This window comes from Propithecus coquereli, unplaced genomic scaffold, assembly GCF_000956105.1.
Source record: "Propithecus coquereli isolate 6110/MARCELLA unplaced genomic scaffold, Pcoq_1.0 Scaffold44, whole genome shotgun sequence".
Classification (NCBI taxonomy): Eukaryota; Metazoa; Chordata; class Mammalia; order Primates; family Indriidae; genus Propithecus; species Propithecus coquereli.
Genome location: NW_012150174.1, coordinates 6,497,465 through 6,517,486, shown reverse-complemented (window position 1 = coordinate 6,517,486; position 20,022 = coordinate 6,497,465). Strand labels below are relative to the sequence as shown.

General features: G+C 45.8%; 1 protein-coding gene across 1 annotated transcript in view; it reads left to right on the top strand.

Moving 5' to 3' along the window:
* Positions 1-5,082: 5,082 nt before the first annotated feature.
* The window catches only part of ARNTL (aryl hydrocarbon receptor nuclear translocator-like), a 102,898-nt gene continuing 87,958 nt past the window's right edge, over positions 5,083-20,022 (top strand). Inside the window, exon 1 of the mRNA XM_012654383.1 lies at positions 5,083-5,226. The gene's annotated coding sequence lies outside the window, so the exon portion shown is untranslated. The remainder of the gene's footprint in view (positions 5,227-20,022) is intronic.

The window sequence follows — 20,022 nt, the reverse complement described above, 5'->3', positions numbered from 1 at the left end:
TTTCCCATCATGAGCTGCTATGGCCATCCCATTCAAAAAAGAGCCAAGGAAGTTCTTTTAAAAAGCAGCTGAAAGAGCTATAAATACTGGTTAACCCATTAATGCCTGATTTTTTTTATTCCCATTTTTGTATATCCAGATGTCAACCTTGGTTAAAAAATCAAACCATTCATCCACATATACACATAAACCACTTTCAACTGAGTCAGCTGCTAAGAGATAGCTATGATTCGTTTTCTAATTTCCCATAAAATAACATGTCTTCAAAAAGTGATCTCTACTCTCTGGATCATGTTGTCTTCACTGGTTTCTGCCTGTGATTTTCCCAGTATCCTATGGCAGATTTTCTGGCTCCAGAAGCAGTTTTAGGAAAACAGCTTCTTTCTTATGGTCAAATCTCTTTGTTGCTCTAATCAAAACCCTTTCCTCATGTGTGAGTTTCCCTTCTCTTGCTTCTAACTGTTGAGACTTTCTTCTGAAGCTTTCCAAACCTGGTCTCTTCGCTCTCTTGCTTCTCCTTCCCTTGCTCTTACTACTCTGTATTTCCTTCTATTCTGATTCTCCTTTCACTTGAGTTGGCATCTTTGGGGAGCCTTGCTCAGCCCATGCTCCCCACTGGAGAATTACCTAAGCCTCTCCTGTCATCTCTCTCACTCGGTGGTCGAGGACATTCACGAAGGGCCAGTGCAATAGAGGGTGATGAGCTACAGAGAAGGACAGTCACAAAGCAGATAGGCAGAGAGAAGCTGAGTCTAGAGGCCACATGACCCCAGACAGCAGAGAGGTGGGAGCTGCCTTTATACCTGACAGCACCTCAGTTCCAGTCCTTCGTAAGGACTTGTTGTGTTCCTTCCTGTAGGGTTCCGTGAGATACTCCTGTCTCCTCCCAATAAATCTCTCCCTTTGCTGTAGTTGAAGTGGCTTCTGTGTCTTGCCTTTTATGAGGGGACACTCTACCCCTCAGGCATAGTCCTGGGTATTCTCCTTTTCTCTATATAAAACCCCAGTCTATCAGAGAATTTCATTTTAATGATACTTTACCACCTCTAAATTGATGACTCCTTAATTTATATCTCTAATATGTCAAGTTTCTTTGTTTTGCCAAAGTAATTGTGAAGAGGCAATTTAGCAAAGTACTTAAGAGTATGAGCTCTGGGGTCAGACTACCTAAGTAGCCTGGGATCTCAGGATCTCTTTGCCCTTCAGTTTCCCCACCTGTAAAACGGAAATAATAGAAGTACCTACCATGGCAGGGGGTGTGTGGGCGGGTGTGTAGGTGTGTGCATGTGAACTGAATGAGGTAATGCATATAAAGTTCTTAGAACAGCGCTTGACACATTGTAAAACCACAGTAAATATTGTTATTGTTGTTATTTATAGCAATACATTCCTACCTGATTTTCTGCAAACGCTTTAACATGTCCATCTCAGGACTCCCCAACTTCCATCCAAAGAGAGCGCAACTGCATAACTTTCTAGTCCTGTCATTGGCTTCTCCATTCGATCCAACAGACCTGGAACTTGACCTTGGGTCTGTTGGACTTCAGAGCCTGTACTTATTCCATTAGATCAGCAGTTTCCAGAGTCAACTGGCATCTCAGATCCTAAAGATATTGAATCAGAATCTTCTAGAATGGGACTCAGAATTTCATATTTTTAAAAACCCCCCAGATAATTCTAATGGATCCAATCATTGGACCAAAGTTTGAGGAACTATTATGGATTATACCACTTTATCCTCACTAACTTCATTTGTAAAATGGGAGCAATAAATATCTATTTCATAGAATTGTTACGAGTGATACCTAATAATGCACTGAATCTTTACTGCATGCCAGGCACTGTGCTAAGAGCTTTCCATTTATTATCTCATTTTACTTTTACAACAACCCTGTGAAATAGATATTAGATTATCCCCCTTTTACAGATGAGAAAACTGAGTTACAGAGGTTAAGTAATTTGATAAAAAGTCATCCATCTAGCAAGTATGGAGAGCTAGCATACTGACAGATGGGGTTAAGGTGAGTATTATATCAAATAATGAATTTAGAGCAACTGGTACATAGTAGGTGCTCAATAAATGTTCCCTTTTCCCTTCCTTTTAACTATATGATTCTATTCATGCCCAGTAAATTTTAAATTGAAGGCAATACTTTCACCTTAGCAGTGCCCAGAGAATTAAAAATTCAATATTCTGGAAGATAGAAAATAAAAGAGAAGGTAGGTAGCAGTGGAAGATAGGGGTGTTTGGGATCTCTAACAGAGAGAAACACAAAGGAAGTATAATTACATAGAAAAACAGGTGTATGTGAGGGGAGAGATTTGCTTGGCCACTGAGGGTAGGAAAAGGCAGGGTGATAACCTTTAAAAGAGGAAAACCAAGGTATGAGACTAGAACCATATCATCTCAGAGGAGCAGAGTCCTTAAAGACACCTATTCCAGCCCCCTGTCCACCACATGGTTATCCAATTCTTGCATGGACACTTTCTGTGGCAAGAAATTCAACTTATTAAGGCAGAGGATGCTATAGCTGTTAGCAAATTCTTCATGTTGATTCATTCTAGAGTTTCCACTCATGGGCACCCCCCCTTCCACCCTTTAGGGCCCTGAAGAATAAGTCTAATTTCTCTTTTATTTGACAGCTCTTCAAATGTATGAAGACAGTTACCTTGTACCCCTTGAGGCAAAACCTCTGCTTCCTTTAATCTTTCCTCTTAGGACATAGTTTCTAGCCTCTTTATATCCTGATCCCTCTACTTGTGCATGTAGATAATTTCTCTTTGCCAAGTCTTCATTGCAGACAATACTTCATGTGGGCACTGACTACACTGGGCAGCACAATAACACTCACCTTGCTTTACCTATCAGACTTCTATTGATGCAGCCTAAGACAGTACTTTTTTATTTTGGTAGCCACAATTAAGATTGAGTTATTTGTCACCTAAGACCCTTTATCTTGCTCTTACAAGCATCTGTTAAGACACATCTGCCCTCAGCCTGCCTTTGAGTGGTTGGTTCCCCAGGGTGAGACTCCACATTTAACCCTGGTAGAGTCAGCCCATTGCTCTAATATTGAATTGGGCTTATGTCATATAATGATGTCTCTTCCCCTCCTGGCTTTGTGTCATCTGAAAATACAGGGCAAGTCTTTTGGGATTTCCTTCAGTACGCTGATCAAAGTCTGGGCCTGGGAGAGAGCCTTCTGCCATCCTGATGGTAACTGGTGTGGTACAGAGGATTTGGGGGGAAAAAAATTTGGTTTGAATCATGGCTCTACCACCTACTGTGTGACCTTGGGCCTGCAAATTAAACTGGGAGTTTCAGTTTCCTCATCTGTAAAATGGGGTAATAATAGCTTCCTCACAGGGTTATGAGAATTAGGGGAGAAAAATGCAGGGAAAACACTTAGCACAGTGCCTGGCTGTGTAAAGGCTGCATGAAAGCTGATTCCCTCCACCCTTCCTTTGGGTCAATGTAGGCTCATTACTCAGTATTTTCACATTATGGTTACTTAATCAGTTATTAGTCCAATTAATTATATTAGCATCTTTATTTCTTCACTTGTCCACAATATCTTGTCAAGTGCTTTGCTACAATTCCATTTAAACAGAGTCTCCTCATCAAATGGGAGCAAAGACAGAGTAAATAGCAGTAAGATTCCACCTGTGTGTAAACTTGGGAAAAATAGTGAGCTACCAACGAAGATGGCTGACCTTGAAAACAGTTAGCATTCAGTCCACAAGCACGTATCGGGCAAACACTTTGTGCCCGGCAATACGCTGGGGCTGAGCAGTGGTTTTATAACAAAGCACAGCATCTGTGTTCAAGGAGCTAAAGAGACACAGGCTAGTCTGGGTCACAGCGTCAGGTCAATTAATTTAATTCCATTTGTCCATATATCCAGCCAAGAAACTTTTAGGGAACAGTTGCCAGGTGCTGGGCACCTACCCCCACCCCTCCACCGAACCACTCCACCCTGCTAGGTGCTGAAGGGGAGCTGGCATGGATAACATAAAAGAAGACGCTGTCCTTGAATTCAGGGAGTTTAACATCTGGAAGGGTTGGGAGTTCTTTGTGCTAAAGGCCCTCTACTAAGCGCATGAGGTGCAAAAATGAGACAGGTCCTCTCAGCAATCAAGTCGCATGTTGTTTTGGAATTTTTATTTTCTGTAACTATTTGTTTCCTTCCATCTCGCTCCCTAGACAGCTTTAGCTTTTCGCGGTAGAGCCCAGAGCTGCCCGGCTGGCGTCTGCCGCACAGTAGGTGGTCAAAACCAGGCTACTGGAAGGAAATGTAACAGAACCGCCGCGCGCTTGTTTTCTCTTTTGAATGAGAGTGACAGCTCCAGTGGGACGCTTGGAGGTCAGAACGAACGAAAGGAAATGTGCGAACACTTGCAGTGCTCGGAGTGGAAAAGCCTTCTAGAAATACGAAGTGTTCTTCCGTCGTTCGGACTTTCGCAAACCAGGGGCTTTGGGTAGGGTATGGCACTGCGTGTTCCTAAAACTGGTTTCCTAGATGGAGTTGGAAGGAGGGAAGTCAGGAAACACTGGTTTTAGTCAGGGCGCCCGAGCGGAGACGGCGAAGGACGAGGGGTGAGAGCGGGCGGCCAGACGGCAGCGGGGACCTAGAGAAGAGGGATATCCTGGGCGACCGCGAGGAGTGCGGCGTCTGTACCGCAGTGCCACAGAGAGTGTGAGACTCGAGGGGAAAGGGAGAGGGCAGGGGAGAGGAAATCCAGGAGGTCGCGCGGATTGGTCCTCTGCTCGGGGCGTGCGCTCCCAGACGCCAAATGATTGGTGGCGGGAAAGTAGCAGGTAAACCGGCCCCCGCCGCCTAGCCATTGGTGGGTGGCCCCTCCAGCTAACACATAACTGGCCCGCGGTCCGCCGAGCCGCGCGCGGATTGGCCGGGGGTGGCCGCCGAGACCGGCTCCCTTCGGGCCCTCGGATTGGCTGGCGGGAAGAGGCAGGTATCCGGGCTCCGCGGCTTCTCCATTGGTGGGAGGGGAAGGGGGGTTGGGCACAGCGATTGGTGGGCGGGGGGCCGGGCCTGGGCCGGCGGGGAGCGGATTGGTCGGAAAGTAGGTTAGTGGTGCGACATTTAGGGAAGGCAGAAAGTAGGTCAGGGACGGAGGTGCCTGTTTACCCGCGCCGGACTCACCGCCGCCGCAGCCGCGGGATCCGAGTGCGGGCGAGGGCGCGGGCGCTCCCGGCGAGCCACGGTGAGTGTCGGGTCGGCGGCGGCCAGCGGCGCGGCTCCGGGCACCCCGTCGGGGCCGTTAGCACCCTCTCAGGCGCGGCGCCCCGGCCGCTGCCCCGGGCACAGCCTGGCCGCCGGGGAACCCTGCCCGACGTGCCCGCTGCCCGCCTTAAAGGGCCCGTGCCCACTCCCTGCCCCCACCCGGCCGCGGGGAGGCTGCGCCCCTTAAAGGCGCCGCGCCCGTCCGCCCCCATCCTCCTCGCGGGGGCTGGCGCTGCGGGCTAGGGCGGGCAGAGGTGCCGCAGGCGCCCTTAAAGGAACCGGAGAGTGTCCGCAGGAGTATCCACTTCTCCTTCGCGGGCATCGCTACCTGGCTGGGGGAGGAGGCAGCCAGCTCCCTCTTAAAGGGACAGCTCTGTCCGTTGGACGCAATGACTCGGCTGAGGGCGAATCTTAGGTGTATCTCTGGGAGCTGCAGAGACCCCCGAGGGGACTATCCTTAGCAGCTGCGCCCCAAGGGCGTTGGGCGAACGATGCTGCGTCTGCCCTTCCTCCCCCTCTCCACTTCCCTTTGGCGAGCTTGTGAGGCTGGGTGGGGGTGGGGAGGGCGTCTCCGTCGGGCTTGGGGAGTCCGAGCCTGCCCGGCTCTTCGGCCCTGTCGCCGGGGCTGGCGCTGCACCGGGAATCCCCCGGGCCGGCATGGGGCCGGCGCCAGCCTGCGAACTTTCGTCGGGCCTGCGCCGCCGTCGGGGTCCTGGGCGGCCCCGGGAGGATCCCCAGTGGTCTGCGAGCAGGTGCGCGACGGCATGGGGATGTCGCCCGGCGCCCAGGTGCGGGCCAGCAGCCGGCCCTGGAGCCCCGCGGAGGGCGCAGCGAGGCTGGCTTAAGCTCGGGGTTTGACAGATGTCAGGAAAGGAAAAGGTTCCCGCTCGCGATTACCGGGCATGGGCAGCCCAGAGAGCTTCGGTTTGCTGGGAGGAAGAAGAGGAAGGTAGAAATTAATGCCGACCTTGTGGGGCGCGTGTCAGCCACCCCGAGAGTCGCGAGAGCCGGCTGTGGGGCGCGCGCTGGTGCCGGACGGCGGGCGCAGGGGAAGGAAGGGCTGCCCTGGACACTGGCGTCTGTTGTCAAGTTTGTGCTGGCCGGCGGGAGACCCGGCTGACACCCCTCTCCCCGCGCCTCCCTTTTCCCTCCCCCGCCTCGGCCTCTTCCCGGTCACCTAGCGTTGTTCTGGCACTTTGGCGCTTGTGTTCTCTAAGCCCGTCTTACATCGCTACTCCTCGGCAAGGAATTATTAGCCAAGTTTTCTCACCCAGCTTCCAGAAATCAGATTCGGTATTTATGAAGAAGCATTTCTTGACACTACCCGTATGCCCGTATTTCCAGGATCTTCGTTTTCTAAAAATCCATAAAAGCTGCCCATTAGATGCATCTCATTTCCCACCACGCTTGCTTGTCATTTGTCCTTCTGACATCGGCTGCTGTTCCCCCCCTTAGTCTATTTTTATATGAAACTATTATTTTAATTCTTCTGGTCCCGTTGATATCAGGATCTGTCAATTTGGGTTGGTGGAGTTTTTAATTAATGTGCCCGTTGAATCATGAGCTTAAAATAATCATTGCTTCTCCTGAGCAGTTTTGAATAATCTCATGCTCTCTGTGCTTGCAAGACTTTAAAAAAAAAAAAAATCACTGCTGTGAAATTTGATTTTCATATCAATGAAATTCCAAAATATATTTTAAAACACAAAATTTAATCTTTCAGTCCATGCTTTGTTACTGAGTTCACTTTATTGATAAGTCTTTAAAAACTGTTTATTGAACATATTAAGAAGGCTGGAGGTTTCCTGGGCAGGATTTGAAATTGCCTTGATCATCTGAAGCTGAATCTGTAGAGGCATTTTGGTTTTGATTGTAGATGAAGCCAGTGAAAAATAACAATAATTTAAAACTCTAGTTAAATTTGTATTTTATTCCAACCCCTGAAGTTTAAAAAGGGGGAGAAAGGAGCAGGTGTGGTGGAAAAGCACTAACCTGGGAATTAGGAGGTAGACATCCTAGTACTATCCCAGAATTGGGCTGTCATGGCTGTGCCACCTGGGGCAGGTTACCAAACCTTTCTGGGTTCTGTTTGCCTCCAGTGGAAATTAAGACCATTCAGCTAGGTGATCGCAAAGGTTCCTTTTGCTCTAAAGTTCAATAAGTTTCTAAATATTTAATGCATGTGAATTCAGGTTGGTATTTACCTTCTGGCACCTCCAGAACATCTGAGCTGAAGCGCTATTTTCATAGGAAAGTTAAGCAGATCAACAGATGGTGTTTTAAAGGATCCATTTCAAATGATTTATAAAATGATGACTACTCATGAATTTGTCTGCTATTTGCAAAAGAGGTTTTCAAGCCACAGGGTAGGAAAAGGAAGTGGCCATGTTTTCAGATTTATCCCTTTAAATCAACAATCTCTATGGAATTTATATGATAAAAGATGGACAAGCACTGTAGAAAGAGTTGGCTGTGTTAACAAAACTGCATAAGAAAATGTAAAAACTAAAATTTAATATCTCTCTGGTGGAAGGGTTGCTTTCTGTGAGCTTTCTTCTTTTTGTGATTTCATCATCAGCTCTCACTGCGGTAGGATAAAGTTGATATTAAAGAAACAGTTTCTGCTCCTTACCATGTTATAATTACAGGCAATGATTTTAGCTAGCACTGTACTAAAGTAGGCACTTGCAAGGAAGTAAAAAACCAGCTTTCAAGACCTTGAGGTTTAGTTAGGAGCTCAGAGACACAGGCATGTCCTTCTCCACAGTCCTTTCTCTCCTCATTGTCACCTTATTACAAGACTCAGACTTACCCCAAACACCCACCCTGTCTTTTCTCCTCCCTCTTGCAAAGTGAGACGTACTGTGACTTAAACTCCCTCAGCATCTCTTCTTTCCCACCCAGAATGTCCTGTCTCTTTCCCCATTGTCCCCTCCTCTCCTCCCAGTTAAGAGAAAGCACATGGATCTCTCCTTTTTCACCTCTTCTTGGATCCTCACCATGGGAAGAGCCTGGGCTCTGGTGGCAGAAGGACCTGGGACTTGGGTTCGGGCTGTGTGGCCTTGGACAAGTGCTTAACTTGTCTGACCTCAGGCTCCTCCTCTTGCTGTAGTGACAGTGCCTGCCTCATACAGTCCATGTGAGGATTAAGGGAGATGATGCACGTAAAGTGCCTGGCACACAGGAAGTCTTTCCTCAGTGCCAGCTGCCACTCCCTCTCACCTCTGCCAGGGTCCTGTCACCATAGTATCCTTTGTACTGTTCGTCCTTAGGCTCCCCATCATGCCCCCGAAAACTGTAGTCTTGATTTAGGAGAGGAAGGACAGAAGAAGCAGAAACAGACTTATAGTGAGGCTGCTGTGTGCCTGGCAGCTTACATGTGTGTACACTGGTGCCCCTGAGCCTGTGTGTCTCCTCCCTCCCTTCCCGCCAGCCTCGCACCTCCTCCGCTCTCATCTCCTGCTCCATCCTTAGCGCCTGCCCTCTGGCTTCTCTCCCTACCACTCTTCTTTATATTTCTTCTCAAAGCTTTCCCTAAAAACTTTAAGTCTTGAATTCCACAGGTCCATTCTTAACCCTAAATGGTTGTTCTTGGCCCCTTTGTAGCTTTTACCTCACCTGTCTTCCCCCCTTGAAATCCCTTCTTCCCTGAGCCTTTGGGAAATGCTGTTTTCTTGATTCTCTTTCTACACCCCCTAAAGGTAGGTGTCATCCTAGACTCCACTGTTCATACTGTCTCCGTTGGCCTGGGCACCCATCTCTAATCCTGCCCTATCTCTCCATGTTAGCTGCTAACAATCCATTGAGGACATTGATGTCAGGCAGCCTGTAGCTAGCATTTGTGGCCTTGGAGCTACAGGTTTGCAAACTGCTTCCAAGCACTGTCCCATTGAACCCTCATAACAGCTTGGAGCTTATATCACTTTATCCCCCAGGCTGTCCTAAGAATCAGTTTGATTGGGTGGTTTAGAGCACAGATGTCATATCCTAACTGTTCCCAACTAGCTTTATGACTGTAGTCAAGTTGTCTTTGTTGTCTATATCTTGGTGTCCTCATCTATGAAACTGGGATCATAGTCATCTCCACCTCAAAGAGTTGTGGAGATGTGTGGATTAAATGAGTTAAAACATTGGAAAAAGCGTGTCAGGCTGTTCGTGGCACATGGTGAACGCTCAGTGAATGTTGGTTGTCAGTCTTGATGTTCCTTGTTGCCTTGCCCGGGCTCCTCAGCCTGGTGTGTAGGGGTCTCCATGTCCAGCCCGCCTGTCCACCAGACCTTGCTGTGTGCCTGGGCATGTCCAGTCAAGCTGAAGGGCTGCCTATTCCCCGTACCAGCCCCTCGCCCCGTCCATCTGCTCCAACCCCCATACATCACATGTCCAAATCCTCCTCTGCTTTTAAGACCCAGCTCAGGGGCTTGGTCTTGCAGAAACTGTTTCTTCATTTTGTTTTCCTTCCTCCCCACACCTGGCAGCCGTGTCCCCAGCTCTTGATCTCACTCCAATTCCCTTAGGTCCTGCTGCATTCCATATTGTGTTGGGCTGTTTCTGGGACTATCTCATCTGCTCCTGGGAGGAGTTCATCTTGGTTTTCCCAAAATGACAGGCACAGGGAACCTTTAGGACATGCTCATCCAATGCATGTGTCACTTGAAGATCTTGAGGAGCAGGAGATGGAGATGGGGTGGGATAGACACTCAGGGACTGAGCAAGTAGAGGGAGAGGGATGCACACAGAAGAGAGGTGGGGGCATGAGATCAGGCGTGCAACAGGTCTGCCTGAAAGCAGGGTTTGAGTTGGGGACTTCACTTCAGGTGGAGATGAGATTGGGTAAATTTTGTCATCTTTGTTGCAGGGGATCTTTGATTGCTGGCATATAATGGAAAATGATTTTCACGTTAGAACATGTTGTCCTTTTAAATAGTGTAAACTCACATTTATCCGACCTGGTTTAAGAAGGGGATGGATGGTCTGCCTAATTTAATATTATGGTTAATGCTCTGGGTTTTGTGCATATACTGAGTAAAACATTTACATGTAGTTATTCCTTCAACTACTGTTTAAAATGTGTGACCTGGGCAAATTATTCAGTTACTTTGAGTCTAATTTACTTCATCTGCAAAATAGAAATAATAATAATTATGGTACTAGCAGCTAAAACTTATTGAACATTTTCTGTATGCCAGCGAATATGTGAGTCACCCTATACTTATTCACTTGTTTAGTCCTCCTAACTACCCTACAAGGCAGGTACTATTATTATCCTTACTTTACAAGTGAGGTGGTTTTGTAAACTTCCCAGGGTCACTCAGCTGGTATGGGGTGGAGCAGGATTTGTGCACCGTGGACTCCAGAGCCTGTTCTCTAATGCTGTTGTAGATGGCCCCTGGGAGGAACCCCTGTGTTAGGTCCTGTACATCGTGTACCTGGTGTGTTGTTGACAAACACGGTGTGCATCTCCTTTAGAGCAGGGCTGAAGACGTCTGCCGTGGGACACGGGGTAGGAGCGTACATCTGGGTGTTACCCCAGTAGCAGTTACCAGGGTTTGTGAGCATTCCCCTCACATCTCGTTGTGCATGGCTGTCTCTCTTGCTTTCTCCTGTCTACCTGCGGCATTGCTCTGACACAGGCCCCATGTGGCTCAGCCAGCTTCTCCCCAGGCAGCTCCTTGTGTGCGATGAACCTGTCAACATAACTCACTACCTCCCACCCCCATCTAGCCATCTGCAGAGCTCCTCACTGGGGAGGGGACCTTTTCAAAAGTCTTTCACCTTCGTTCTCCTCTCCCCAGTTCCTTACCGCAAAGACCGATGTCCGCAGGCTTGGTGTATCCACAGTCTTGGTGTGTGTATATATATATTTTTAATGCCAGTTGTTCCCCGAATACATTTAGATAGTAAGGGACACATTGTTTTATGTCAAGAACCTGTTACATAAAAATGTGTTATATAATGTTCAAATATATACTGCATAGTGCAATTAGATACCAGGTTTTTTTTCAAAGAATAAAACGATAATAAACACAACCTATCCTGAATATAATTAATCTCAGATTTGGGAGACATGAAGGACATGCTCTGCCCTCAGGACCCTAGTTCTGAACTCTGTTATCCTCCTCGAGTGCTCCAGGAGCAGGATGAGGATGGGAGTTGACCTGAATCTGCCTTGATGTGCTACTGTGAGGTACTTTGGAAATTCTTTTTTGGGGCAAATGCCTTGACATGTTGCTCACTTGTGTCCCTCTCTTGTCTAAGCAAATAGAAGCAGCTCTTTTTGCTCCCTCGTGCTTAGACCACCCAGGTCATCTTCTGACCAGTTTTCTGCTCTGCTCTCTACTTATTTCAATTCTTCCCCCATGTCTGGCCAGCTTCGCCTTCAAAGAACAGCCCTGCTGCCAGTGGCATGCAGGTGACACCCTGTGTCCAGGCTTCTGGGCTCTCCAGAGCCTGACCCTGTTCCTCCTCACCAGCCCCCCTGCCCCGCTTGGCCTCCATTCCTGTGCCGGAGGCTTAGTTCTCTCTTCTCTCCCCTGCACTACTAGGCCACCCCGTATCATACTCTCCTGCTGTGGGTCTTTGTTCAGGTTGTTCCTGGACCTGAATGGCCTTTCTTCCTTGCCTCTGCCTGCCTTGAATCTCACTTCTTTGCCAAGCCTCCTCTGATGACATTTGCCCCCTTTGCATGCTCTCTCTCAATTTCTCTCTCTCTGTCTCTCTCTGTCTCTCTCACTTTTGATTGCCACATTCATTCAGGAGCAATAATACTTCATGATTAGCAAACCACCATATCATACCCAATCAGAACGGCCACTTCTCTCGTGTTTTAGTTGTTTCACAGTTGATTATCTTGTGTTCACTTCCCACTCTTCAGTTGTGCTCATTTACTCCGTCAGTGAAGTTTATTGGATGCAGAGCACAGTTCTAGGCACTGAGGATCCAGCAGTGAACAAAACAGAGGCCCAGGAGGAAGAGACAGACAATAAACAAACATGTTAACTCCTGGTAGTGGCAGGTGCTAAGAAAGCAATCAAATAGAGTTAAGCAGAGTGATGAGGTGTGGTGAGAAGGAGGTTGCATTAGCTGGGTCATCAGGGGAGTCTTCTCCAAGGAGGTGACATTTGAGCTCAGCTTCAGGAAGGTCTGGGGGAAGGAATCCCAGGAAGAGGGAACAGGAGGTGCAAAGTCCCTGAGGTTGGAAGGTGCTTGATGTTTTTGAGGAAAGTAAAGGCGAGTGTAACTAGATTAAGAAATCCTTGTGTAGAGTTGGTTTCTCCTTCTTTTATCTTCCCCAAAACCCTGGGGCCAGTAATAGAAAAGCCCTGTAAATACTTGCATACAGAATTAGAGCATTTGTTCTTGGTTATATATTGTATAAATAGAAATTTACCATACCCTGTCCAGAGGCTTTTAATAAAACATTGTGTTGCATATAAACAATTAAGGGTTTGGAGGGTTTTCTCATAAACGCACTCCTAGCATGTGTCACCATTACTGTTTTAATTATGTTTAGTGCAGAGCTTTAGACCTCAGAATTCTGTTTTACATGCACATCCATCTTAAAAACAGGTTTTGTTCCAAAAGTTTATTTGGAAGGCAGTAGATGGAAATTTGGGATAGATTTTTCTATAGAAAAAAATGAGCTAAATAGTGGTTTAGTTCTCAGGCAAGCTCACAAAAGCCATTTTGTGGTGACTAAAAACATGCTGTTTAGTACTAAAGCATGATTAGCAGTCATTAAGCCTTCTGCTAGACCCCTCCTCTATATGGCATGATAGGTCATTTGCTGTTAACATTAATGAGACCCATTTACCTTAGTCACTTTTACTATTTTTCCAGTCTGTCCAAAAGTTTTATAAAAGGGATTTTACCTTTGTGCCTTTAAGATTTGGTTTCACATGTTATAAATGAGATAGTAATGCAGAGAGCGGGGAAAGCCCTGGACTGGGAGCTGGGAGAGACCCGGGCTCTGGTCCTGGCCTAGCCACTGATATGCTGAGTAACTTTGAGTAAGTTGCCCTCATCAAACTTTGATTTTTCAGGAGCTTCTTGGCTGCAGAATTCTTTTGTTTTTTCACCATGACAGGAGAACATACACATATTTCATTATTCAAACCTGCCCTCCAATGGCTGCCCCCCAATTGCTTCTTGAAGAAATAGATGATACGCAAATAATGACTCAGGAAGTTCCCATGTGCAGTGCTCAACAGTCATGCTTTCAGTATGAACCTTGATTTTGATCTGCTGTCTTTCTTGACGAGTTGTAAGAAATTTTGTCCTAGAACTTTTGGTCCAGATAAGATTTCTGTGTTCTTGGCCAACTTATCTTCCATGTAATTATGTAAATTGTTTTTTCTTTTTAACTCTTGGGGATAAAAATGGTGACTATGGTTTGTTTACTTGTAAAACATACTTATAAGTACCCTTAGGGAATGGAATGAGTTTGCAGAAGAGAGCAGAGCTAAAAAAGTGTGGGATCAAAAACAATTTTAAATGTTAAATGCAAAGCTATTTTCAGTATCCTACTAGAAGAAAAAAATTTTTTTCAAGGTTTTAGGGGATAGGAGAGGTTTCTGCTCCAATGGAGAGAGGAGCCTAAGGTTTTGCAATGGTGAAATCTACCTGATCCTTTAGCCAACTACCACCCCACCCCCTTCCCACTTCTGAGTTTTGTTTTTGGCATCATGAGCCACATTTGCCATTTGAGAGGTTTGATATTTAAGTGACACTAGTGGCAGAGCCCAACTGGCAGTGTTCAGATGACTCGGGTGCAGAGTGCCGTGCCGCAAGCTTCCCAGTGCATTCTAGGGTGAGGGATGCTTCCCAGGGAGTGACAGAGCACTTTTAGCGCTGCCTCTATTTGGTCAGTCGTGAATGTTATGTTCTATTTTTTTTTTTTCTTACTTGAAGGCATAGCAAGGAATTGGTGCAAAAGGTTGTTGCTTTGTGGACTTCACTTTGGAGCTGGAATATGCGCAGGAATGTCATCTGTTTTGTTCTCTGCTGTATCCCCAGCAACTAAGACAGTGTCTGCACAGAGTAGTTACTCAGTAAATACTTGTTTATTCATTCAGTGAGTGAGTTCAGCTTTGGAAAAACCTCAAATTTCCTTCACTCTCTATCAGTATAGGTTCATGAGCTTGGTCTTGCAAGGTACTTCGGAGTTTAGGTTACTATTTCCTTTTGACATCTGTGTTTTTCTTATTCTTCTGGTTGGCCAGATATCAGTATATTTTACTGATGATGAGGAGTTGATTGGCCATGGTTATCCCTGCCCTGTGGATGTTCATCTTTATGTTATCTTTAACTGTCTCCAAAGTACCACAAATCAATAGCTGAGCCACATCAACTAAGAGGAAACTTACTGCATATTTATTTGGTCGTAGTACCGAACATTTATTTATTCAGTCAACAAATATCTGGGGGCTGTATGCCAGGTACCATGCTAGACTCAGAGGAAGAGCAGAAATAGTTATTATGACCAAGGAGCCTGCAGTTTCATTCGCTTGTAAAGATAATCCAAAGCCACATCTAATGCCAGTGAAGTGGTCTAGACTATAAGTGTTACAGAAATTCAGACTTGTGAGATCTTTGTGTCATAGAAGAGAGAAGGCTTCATAGAAGAGGTTTAATCTAGACCTTTAAGTATGGGTAGGATTTAGGTTCACAGACAAGGGTAGGACAGGTACCCCCAGGGGGTGGCTAGGTGGGAACATAGCATAATTCAAAGCACAGAGGTAGGAATGACCAGTTTGCATTCAGGGACGCAGACTTGCCTAGAATGGAGGGTTCTTAAATAATGGTGGGAATTTAAGTTTGGGAGATCATTCAAGGCCCAAACCTGAAGCCATTTTTAGAGGTTCAGGAATCTTCCTGAGTGACATAGCTTATAAGCAATATATTCAGGCTTAAAAACAAGGCCATGGATGCTCTTGACCACTGGACTCTGCTGCAGTCTCCCAGCAGCCTCCACATGCAGGATTTGGGCTTCATTGGGGGTTTTAGAATCATGAGCTGGAAGTGAGCAAGGCTCTACTTAGTCCACTCCTTCCTTGTACAGATGAGGAAACTCAGCAAGGTTAAGGGGCAAGTTAGTTTATCTTACGAGGCAGAGACTGGTAGGCAGTGGAGAACAACTGGAATTATTTTTTGGGGAGTTTGATTTTAGTGGCATGAAATAGTTCTCCCTAAAACATTAATCCAGTGTTAGTGTTCTAGCTGGATTGCAGCAAAGAGGGACTAAATGCGGCAGAGACCTGACAGGAGGCTACTAGATGCATGTAGGCAAGTGGAAGAGGAAGCCAGAATTGGGAATTAATTGTCAATTATGTTAATCGGCACGGCTGTTGTCAGTCACTCTTTAGATTTCTAGAGTGTGGTGAACATCTGCCTGTGTGAGCGGCTTTCAAGTGTGTGAATCTGCACTGTGCTGCGACTGAGATACCTTAGTTAATGAATTCTCCAGAAGCAAAGCGCACTTAGGAAAGTCAAATGTTCAAAAACGAATACCTACATTTTCTGGAAAAAGCACCAGATTAGCAGTCAGATAACCTGCATTCTGGCTGCTTCCGATAATCGCTATATAGCCTAAGCCAAATCACTTAATGTTTCAAACCGAGCCAATTCCTTATCTGTGGAACAGGTTTTACGATTCTTGTCCAGCCCCTTACAGTGTGGGTATGATGCTTGAGTGAGATAAGGAAAGAATAAGGATTTAGAAGCTGTAAAGTTGCTTCCTGGCTGCAGGGAGCAGCAGTGCAGTTTTAATAGTGAAAGTGTCCTGGCCTTTGCAGGGAAAACCCGGGAAGGCCAGAAGCAAGTTCCCCTACCTCCAGGGCATGTTCAGGAATGTGGCGCTGTCCACCAGGTGGGTGCTGATGAACACCACTTTGTTGGATAGGGCCATGTTTTAAAGATGATTATGCATTTCACCCCCAGAGATGGGGAGCCATAAGCCTGAGCATGGATGGAAAAGTTAGGCACAGGTATCCATGTGAATGGATTCTTCTCTGTGAACACCTCTTGGGATAGTGACAGGCAGCTGGGAACCAGAAAAACAAGTGTCAGAATCTAGCCACCTGGCCAGTTGGGCATTCTTGGATGTTTTGCCTGTCTTGAGGCATCAGGCAGAAATCCAAAGGAAGCTTGATTAGCCTGGGTGAGCCAGCATGCTGTCCAGGTAATACCTGGTTACAAAGGCTGTAGCAAAACCTTGATCGGAGATCTGTCCAATCTAAATTGCCAGCACTACAAATGCATTTGTTATTATTATTAATAGCAGTATCTAACCTTTGACTATTTACCATAAGCCAAGAACTGTGCTAAGTGCTTACATGCCTTTTCTCATTTAATCTTTACAGTTATCTTTGTGGGGTGGGTAGTGTCAGTCCCATTTTCTAGTTAGGGAGACTGAGATTCAGAGGTCCCTCAGATGATATATGCTAAGTAGAAAAGCTGTGATTCAAACTCAGGCTGGTCTCATTCCAGAGCCTGCATGCTTATCTGATGTAATCTTCTTCTTCCCATTTCCTGGCACCCCAAAACGCTTCCTGTCTCTAGTCTGAGGTTTCTGACCATACAGTGGGTCTTTGGCACGTGTTTTTGGTTGATAGATGTGTGGCCACACAGGGGCCTCAGCACAGTGCAGCTCTCTTCCCTTCATAGCCCGTGACTGACGTCCTGCCAGCTACTCTCTGGCTGGTGAGCAAATGGATGCCAGTGATGTCTGCAGCAGAAAGGCCAACTCTTGCCAACCGATGCATGTGGGGGAATTTTAAGGGCAGCAAAAGAGATTGCTGTAGGTCAGTTTTTCAAAGAGTGGCTGGGTAGCTTGTAGTCTGCTTAAAGTTTTCATGAAGATGCTCGTCAAAACCACCCCACAAATGCCTTTCCAAATGCTGTGATCCTGATAACAATATCATTTAATATTCCTGTGCAACTTATAAGTAGTTTTTATATACAGTGTATTGTTTAGCTTCACCACAACCCTATGAGGCAGGTATCGTGAAATCTCTTGTGAACCGGGAACTCAGCTAGAGAGTTTGAGCAACTGTCCAGGGTCCCACAGCTGGTCAGTGGCAGAGCCAGGATTTAAATATTGCTTTTCTAACTTTAATTTCCACTGTCTACTCAAGTTTCCTCTTTGTTTTCTTTATTGAAAATGTCCTTAAATGTTCTGATCTCCTGTATTTAGAAATCAACAGGAATTATGAAAGTGATCTACTTTGTGCTGTATGCTGTTACTGAATCAGAATAAATAAAAGGTCATGTGACTGATTGTGTTGGGTTCAATTGATTTGCACCTACTTGTATGGTACAGAATACACACATTTCTTTTGTGTATATATTATTGATCCAACAGCCCTTCTAGCTTTCAAAGTCCCAAGGCTAATGAGATGATAAAATGAGAAGTTTATATAATTTCTTTAAAAAGTTGACCATCGAGTTCTTGGTCAGGAACACAGCTCCAATTATAACACTGTTTCCATGGAGACATTAGCCTTGGTTTGCATCATTTCAGCTTTTGGTGCTTTTTCTAGGAATGGAGTTAACTTCGGAAAGAGACAGGACTGGTTGTGGTTGTCACTTAGAGCTCCCTTCTCTACTGTTTCTGCAGGAGGCTGATTTGCCTTTCTGGGTCCTTTCAGTTTTTCCTGTGACCTGAACATAAATCATCTTTGAGGTCCTGGTGAATTTCATTTTCTAAAAATTTTCCATGTAATAAAACTGAATGGAACACTTTCTTACATAGTTTTTAACATCCCCTTTAAAGTATTTAATTGGTGGCAAGGGGCTTTGCTAGAAGAATATAGGTAGAACTGGTCACCTTCAAGATTATTGTATTATATTAGTTTGGATACGGGCGAGTTCCTCTGTTAAAGAGACCTACAGACACAATGGCTGAAACCAGACAGAAGTTGATTTCCCTCTTATATACCAGTCCAGAGTAGGTAGTGGTCCAGGCCTAGTATCTTCAACATGTGATTTCCGTTTTATGGTTGAAGGTAAAAACTTATCTCCCGGAGGAAAGAACCAAGGGAGCACACAGCCAGTCATTTTAAGGAGAAGACCTGGAAGTGGCATATTCTCTTTTACCGGTGGCCAGAACTTAGTCATATGGCTACATATAGCTGTGAAGGAAGCTAGGAAATATCTTTAGTTGGGTGGCCATGAGTCCAGCAAAATCTGTTTTTGATGCCATGAATCCAAAAAATCCAGCCTGCTGCATGTGGGGGCGAAGGGAGGGATACACAGGGTTTGAAGCTGGTGCCAGTAGAGCTGGGAAGATGCCTGAGTCAAGGATCAGAATCTAGGCCTGCAGCCCCCAGTACGGATACATGGCCTGTTAGGAACCAGGCTGCACAGCAGGAGGTGAGCAGCGTGTGAGCAAGCAAAGCTTCATCTGTATTTACAGCTGCTCCCCATTGCTGGCATCACCGCCTGAGCTCTGCCTCCTGTCAGATCAGCTGCAGCATTAGATTCTCATAGGAGCACGAACCCTACTGTAAACTGTGCACAGTAGGGATCTGGTTGCATGCTCCTTATGCGAATCTAATGCCTGATGATCTGAGGTGGAGCTGAGGCTGTGATGCTAGTTCTAGGGAGTGGCTGCAAATACAGATTATCATTAGCAGAGAGGTTTGTTGCCGCAGAGACCATAATAAATCAATTGCTTGCAGAGTCATATCAAAACCCTATCAGTGAGTGGCAAGTGGCAATGTAATAGTAATAGAAATAAAGTGCATAATAAATGCAGTGTGATTGAATCATCCCAAAACCATCCCACCCCCAATCTGTGGAAAAATTGTCTTTCATGAAACCAGTTCCTGGTGCCAAAAAGGTTGAGGACCACTGATCTAGGCAGGCACACAGAAACCAGGGCATGTGCAGCCATCTAGAGGTCAGGGCAGCTCATTGCTCAGAAATTAAGAGCCGGGGGCACCCAGATGCTAAAGGGAATATGAATCACCCAAGAGAATTAGGTTGTCAATAAGAGGAAATTCACCAGTGTGAGTGGTTTAGTAGAAAGAGCACTGGACTAGGAGTCAGAAGACCTAAGTTTGAGTCCAGCCCTGTTTTCCATTGGCTGTACATATTACAGTTACTTAAGGAATTACATTGTCTGTGTTATTTACCCTGTGTACCCAGCACCCAGTCTAGTGCCTGCCATGGGTATATTTGTTGAATGAAGTGTGAAATACCACAAGAGTTGGGGGAAAATGCATTGTACAGGGAGATCTTGACCCTGGATAGTCTTCTCTACCCGGCAGAAGGATTCATCTGTTCTTCGCTGACCAAGGCCTTAGGCCTACATAGAAAACCAGGTACCCACTGAGGACCTGGGAAGACATCAGGGTAGCTCCCAACTGGGTGGTACTTGACACATAATATGTCCTTGGCAAGGCCATTTGCTCACTTGCCATTTGAACACAACAGAACTGGAGATATAACCCATAAATGTGAACTAATCATTATTAATGGACCATGATTTGGTCCACCTGCAGATTGGAAGATGAAGCCTTCCCAAGGCAACCAAAACTTGATTTCTTACTTCAAAATAATAAGATATAGTTGTAAAATTCTTCTGTTGTTTTGAAAAAAAATGTGTGGCTTGTTGAAAACAAAATATATTTTTTGAAAGTGTAATATTGGTAAAAAGATACAAAAAAGCTTAATGTCTCTATCTTATGGGCTATTTCTATCCTAGCAATAGTGGTTTTTTTTTCTTTTGGTGGGGAAATGGAGGCTCAGTGGAATATCCAGTTTTGTTATTTTTTTT